The sequence below is a fragment of the Falco peregrinus genome, chromosome 3, assembly GCF_023634155.1.
Source record: "Falco peregrinus isolate bFalPer1 chromosome 3, bFalPer1.pri, whole genome shotgun sequence".
NCBI lineage: Eukaryota > Metazoa > Chordata > Aves > Falconiformes > Falconidae > Falco > Falco peregrinus.
The window spans coordinates 110,863,811-110,870,453 of NC_073723.1; the positions used below are offsets into that span (position 1 = coordinate 110,863,811).

The window sequence follows — 6,643 nt, forward strand, 5'->3', positions numbered from 1 at the left end:
TTATTTTTGAAGAGCTCGAAACAAAGATACACCAATCAAAACAAAAAAAGTGATGGAAAAAGAGTAAGATTCATGAAAAGCAAGCACTGAGCTTAAGCACTTGTCTCGACACCCATGAAGAGGGCTTGAGCGTATAGACTCAGAATATGCAGAATTAATCACTGGGGTTTTTTCAGCAGGTGTTAACAAGCAAGGGCAAACACCCATCAGTCTCTGCAAATACAAGACTATGTAGCCCCTGATCGCACTGTGCAATGTGGATGGAGAGAAGAACGGTACCCTAAAGGTTCACGAGCACGAGATGCACATGTTGGCGAAGGGCAGAGCCCAGCAAAGGGGCAAAAATCAGCTTCAAGGTGGGACTGACTTTGAGGCAGCGTGTCTTCTCATTGCTGAAAATCCCGCAGAGCTGTCAGTAGCTCGGTGACTGGCAGTCTAGACAGCGTCTCTTTTATTTGCTATCAATATGGTGCTGGCAGTGAGCACCGGGAGAGCTCTTCTCCTAGTATTAAAGCTTCTGCTAAACACATTTTTTCCCATAAACCAGCATCTTGGTGGGGGAAAATCTCAACCAGCTCCCAGCAAACAGCGATGTCATTTCAAGTGAGCAACAGAGGATCCCTTTAAACCTTTCAGGAGGTAAAGCAGATGGGAAGGGAAGAATAAACACTTTCCTCTTTGGTGACATGAGTGTGCAAAACAGCCTGCAGGGTGGTGGCAATTGCAACCCTGTTATTATAAAACAGGAAGGACTGCTCTGCGTTCCCCCTGACCCCAAGGCTTTAGAGTACAAAGAAACAGGGCTAAAGCCACAGGGAAGACCCCCACGCTTCTATGTGAGGGGTTGCAAACAGCACTGGCACCACCACCAAGCAGATCTTGCAAGCCACCTGCAGGAAAATACAACCCAGGAATTGCCATTTAAAATAGATTTCACAAAAGCTAGTTTGACCCACCCAACAGGCTGGATGAGGATTTGCTGCAGTTTCCACACATTTTGAGAATTTGCGTTTCTTTTTGTAGGGTTTTTTTATTTATTCCCCAGCTAATGATAAAGGCAATGCATTGAGAAGCCAGAGCGCTGCAAGTCAGGGATGCACCACCACTGAGAAAAGCAAGGGTTATCTTTCTATCCTACATGACACATCTCAAGACTAGCTGTTTACTGAGGCTTAAAAACACTAGATATTAAATACTAAGAAAGAGAAGACAAAAAAAAGAAAATAAGTCAAATCCACACTATGTTAATAAACAAATAAATTCAGGAAAATTGTGCTAATTTCAAATTCATCCCTACCTCATCATCAAATATGCAGCTTTCCCCAGCAGCCCAAGACCTCCCCTCATTAACATCCCAAACGAGCACTCCTGCCACCCCACCAGGCACCCCTAACTGATAAGCACAGCCTGGCTTTGTGCCGGGCACGAAAGCAGGGCAAACCACATATTGTCCCATGTTATGAAGCCCTGAGATTTCATAGCATCCAAGAGTCAGGTACAGAGCGGGCTAAAGCATCCCACACATCCCCTCCCGAGCCACAATGCGTGTCCATGTCTGCAGGATGGGTTGCTGCTGCTCCAAAGCCTGAAGGTCCGGCGGGTTTGCAGGAGACCCCGGCAGCAGTCTCAATGAGGAAAGAAAACAGCCAGCCTAAAAACAAATGCAGGAAGAGCACGCATTCAACAGCTCAGATTAAAGGTGGCTGCCCGATGGAGGAACTGAACTAAATAATTGCAGAATGGATGCAACAACAATGGTACAAAAGTAGCTGCTATTTGGTTCTCTCGTTAAAGGTGTTTTGGGCAGGCACCTTCACATGCTGGCAAAAGGATCCAATGTGCATCTCATACCAGTAAGAAGAGGAAAAAAAAAAAAAAAAAGAAAAGAAGAGATTCAACTGAAAATATTTGACTTTTGCAGACTTAGGCTTTTTGAACAGGCTCAATGCCCTGCACACAGTCAGCCCCTTCCTTGGAAGCTGACTGCGAGGATAAGTGCACCTAAGGGGTTCGTCATCCTTCTTGATGTATAGATAAATCACTTGTATCATTGCAGGCTCTCCAACCTGACAAAAAGCCAGCTGAAATGATTAACACATATCATGGATTCCCCGATGTAAAATATTTTGGGACAGACAGCTTCTTCCCGCAGTTACCTCGACTTAACAGCGAGTTTTTTACATTTATGAGAAGCTTTTTATCCCAAACACCCAAAATCGCTCAGCAAACCACAGATGATCTTTGGCTCACTGAAATGTGTCATGTGCAGACAGACCGTACAGTCACTAGTGGCAAGAGCAATAATTTCTGCAGCTTCATGGGGAGCTTTGCTTAGGCAGAACATATATCACAAAATACCGATTTTGCTAAGGTTATCATACATTTTTGGTAATGATTTGCAGCATTCTGTGACAGCGCCTTGCTTTTACACCTCACATATGAAGCAGCCTGGCAGCACAACACCTCCTAACACCGTCTCTTCACAACCAACTCAAATAAAAGCAGCTTTTCACCAAACACAACTTTGCCATGGAGACCAGGGGTACCCTCAAACACATCCCAAAGCACTGATGGGGCCATCAACACTGATCTGAGGTTTGACAAGACCAGGGGTGGAAGGGAGCATTACCACAGCACATCAATATTAACCTAACAAGATGCCCCAAACAAATTCAAGTAGCTCTACCAACTTACCTTAAGCCTTCAAAAGCTCATATTACTACAAAATTTGCCCAAGCAGGGAACAAAGTAAGCCAGACAAGTGTTTCAAAATTAGTCTGAAAACATATGAAGAGATACAGTGTGTCTAAATTGCAAGTCACTGTTGCCTGAACTAAGTTAAGTAGGGGGGAAACAAACATTAAGTCACAGAGGTTTCAGTAGTGTTCAGCTGGCAAAGACAAATATTTTTAAAATTGCCATAGAAATGGGGAAGCGAATACAGTCCACAGCATGGTCTGATGTTCTCATTGAGCTTTGGTTAATGCAGCTCTTGAAGGCAAGAGCCACGTTTTCTCACACTCGTTGCTCAACACAAGCCACAATTTTCGATGCGGATGTGTCAACCCACTCATTTAATCTAAGACACAAACGAGTTCAAAAAGGATTTTGACCTGAATTTCTAAACTACATCAAAAAGCTGCATTAGCTGTTAACGACAGCACAGCCCAGATACCTTGACGCATCTCTCTGGGACATCAACAACTGCAGATGGTCCCACTCAGATCAGAAAACATACTCCAAAAGGAGCTCTTACCTGGAGAAACACCCATGGAACACATTATCAGGGCCACCAGAGTCCTTTTTCACAGGCTTTTATCTAGATTTGGACCAAATCTGAGCCTAGCTCTGGCTCTAACACCTTCTCTAAGTTCTCACAGACATCCCCATGCGATGCTGTATTTCAAAAGCCAAGGCTCAAAGCTCACTTACGTTCAACTTTAAAGAATATTTCTCAGGGCAAAGCCTGAATCAATGTTTTACAAAGCCTGCCATGACTAAATACACAGGGAAAAATAACTTCCCTCGGAGGCGTAGCTCTGTTTACACAGAAAGTGGGAACCTTTTCCAGCAGCAGTCGCTCACATCCTGTGGAAGTGGCTGGAATCGGCAGCGGGCGAAGCTGGCTGCACCGAAACCCAATGCCTCTTTGAAGTCCTGAAAACAGACCTTCACAAACCAGTTGTGCACTGGGAACACACAGAGAACAGACCACCCCCATCTTCCCACTCCAAAGCTACAGCTAGTGTCACTCCTTCTGTTAAAAGTGAAGATTTTACACACTAAATTTCGTGAGATTAAGGACAAGATAGTGGAGCGCATCCCTGCTATCCTTGGGAACAAACTCCCGCCTTCAGAAGGTGCCCCACGCAGCAGCTAGCAATACCAGCAGCTTGAAACCCCCCAAGTCAAAGTTAACACACGTTCAGCAGCAGCAATAAACCACCCCGATCCTTATACCAACCACAGGCAGGACAATAACATTTGTTCTGCAGGCAAGATTTCTTCTCGGGCTTCTCCGACAGCCAAAGACAAAGAAAATTTGAGTCCCAGAGACTAAAAGCTGCAGTAAACTCAAATTAAAATTTTAAATTACACATACTGCCTGTAAGAGTCCACAAGAGTAAATGAGCGCAGGTTTGGAAACCAGCACAATAATAAAACCATGCGGTGCCTTTCAAACCCAAGTGCTTCACTTGCCACTGTGGAAAAAATGCTGCTTGGGCGGAGTCACCCATCAGTTAAAATACCAGGTAACACAGCAGGAAAAACACGCACAAACACCTTCGCAATTCTGCTTCTGCTAGAAGCATGCATGTACAAAAGCCCTGGTGAACAGGATTGAACCCGATACAGTAACAACTGTAATTTCTCCCTCTGCAAGAGATGTATCATCCTGCCTTGGGAATAGCCTAGATTCCTGCCCAGGATTTTGTTCTCTTCTCTCCCAATTCCGACACCAGGGAAAGACTGACCCCAGGCAAACCTGAGGGACCTGGTATTTGGCCTCTCTCAGGCATGAGCATAAGGAAAAAGGAGAGATGGTGGTGGGGACATGCATGGCCACGGAAATGAGGAAATAACAGCAAGTCTCTTAACTCTTGAATTAACAGCTGGCTCGGAGATTTGACTTTCTGGAAGGGCCAAGCCCAGGCTGCGACTGCTGCGTTGCAATACCAAGCAATTAGTTAGGGCACTGCAGCAGCATCACCAGTTCGGGGCTTCATGAGGCCACGTGCAAGGCAGCGGATTGATTCAGGCATTGGGCTCCTTCACTTTTGAAGGCAGGGTGGGTAAAGACATCGTGACATCGTTACACCCAGGTTACAAATTTAGGTCAGCAGCACCTCAAATGTAATTTATTTTAATTCGTGTCCCCTTTAGTAAAGGGGGGGACTTCCAGCTGCTGACCTACAGCATGAGCTGGTCTCACCAGTGATAATTAAATCCATTATAATACAAACAACATCCCCAGCAATCAACCGGGTTATCTTACAAACAGGACACAGTGCCCATGTAACAAACCAATTCACTGTACTGCAGACAAGCATTTCAGTTTGCACGACTTCCCTTTTGTTCTTCCTCCAAGCATTAATTAAGAATTTAGCTTATTAAAAGCAAGGTACCAAGGCTCTACTCCTGCTTTTATGGCTCCCAAGAAATGCCCTGGCTGATTTGAAAACCCAAACAGGCTTGAAGCGAGACACTTCACCCCAGAGAGGTTTGGGCAGCATCTTGCAGGCAGCATGAGGTAATTCTCCTGAGCGAGACCCGTGCATCGAGACAAGCCCCTGCAGTGTCTGCTCAGCCCAGCCCCGTTGTGACAAGAAAATAATAAATAAAACCATTTTCAAATCACCGACAAGGAATTAGCAGTGAAGACAATGGGGAATAAAACCCCAAACCCTGTTGGGCTGATAAATACCGAGCTGGCCACTGCTGCCGATTGAACACAATGCTTTCAGGACCAAAACAAATAGAGATACACTATAAGGCAAGCAGCCCGCCATGAACCAACGTGGAAGTGAGTCAAGACAGGGAGTTATTTGGAGAATAACTGGAGAATAAGCCTCAGCTTTGTTTTTACATAGATGAGCCTTTGAGGCAGCCGCAGCCCACAGCAGCCCCCAGCCCTGCCAGCCAGCACCTTGGGGCTGCCCAACGCCAACCCTGATTTTTGGGGGGAAACCTGGTGGGGTTTTTGATTGTTTGTTTTTCTTTATGGGGGGCTGGAGGGGGGCAGGTTTTGCCCACCCCCAACACTGAGAAAGACCCCGGGGCTGCCTTCACCTTGTCCCCCCCGGGGCTGCTGGTGCCCACCGCGGGAAGGGGCCTTCCCCCTCACACGGCCGAGCCCTCGGGGGGTGGGGGTGGTACAACACCCCGGTGGCTCTGCCCTCAATACCAGCCCCTCCCCCCCCCCAAGAGATAAGAGGCAAAGAGGGGCTCAGCCCCACCCTCAAGGCTCCAAATGGGTGCCCTCCTCCAGGCGAGGCCTGTCCCGCCCTGAGGGGCCTGAGGGGCCCGGCGGGCCGGGCCCGCCGCCGCCGCCCCGCTCCCCAGGGAAGGGACGCTACCCACCGGGGCTCCCCCCGCCCCCCGCCCCAGGGAGCCGCACCGCGGGGCCGCTCACCTGCCGCCGGCCACCGCCCGCCGCAGCTAGGCCAGGCCCTCAGGGCTGCAGACGCCGGGGCCGCCGCGTCGCCCGGGTGACGGCTCGAACCGGCGCCGCCATCTTCCCTCCCCTCCCCTCTGCCGCCACCGCCGCTCCGGCCGCGGCGGAGAGCGCACTGCGCAGGCGCGGGCCGGGCCCGCGTCACATGACAGCGGAGGGGGCGGGGAGGCGGGATCACGTGGCGGGGGCGCCATGATGGGAAGGTCGGTTCCGCCCGCCATAGCATCGGGGCGGACTTTGGCCGCCATGTTTGAAGGGCCTCGCTAAGGGCACGCGCGCCGTCCCGCCGCCATGTTGGAAGGGACGGGCGAGCGAGGCCGCCATGTTGGGAAGGTCGGCTCTGCGGAGAAGGTGGCGGGGCGGCTCCCTCTCCTTCCTAGCTGCCTCGCAGGCCTCACCCGCCGCCCTTCACCTCACGCCTTGCCCCTTTGCGAGCTCCCCTCTTCAGCTGCTCCCTGGGGAGGCACA

General features: G+C 49.5%; 1 protein-coding gene across 2 annotated transcripts in view; it reads right to left on the bottom strand.

Moving 5' to 3' along the window:
• FBXO42 (F-box protein 42) overlaps window positions 1–6,272 on the bottom strand; it is a 48,215-nt gene extending 41,943 nt beyond the window's left edge. The window contains exon 1 of one of the 2 annotated variants that reach the window (XM_055800059.1): window positions 6,134–6,272. The gene's annotated coding sequence lies outside the window, so the exon portion shown is untranslated. The remainder of the gene's footprint in view (window positions 1–6,133) is intronic. The other variant, XM_055800058.1, reaches the window with a different exon arrangement.
• Between the last annotated feature and the right edge of the window lie 371 nt (window positions 6,273–6,643).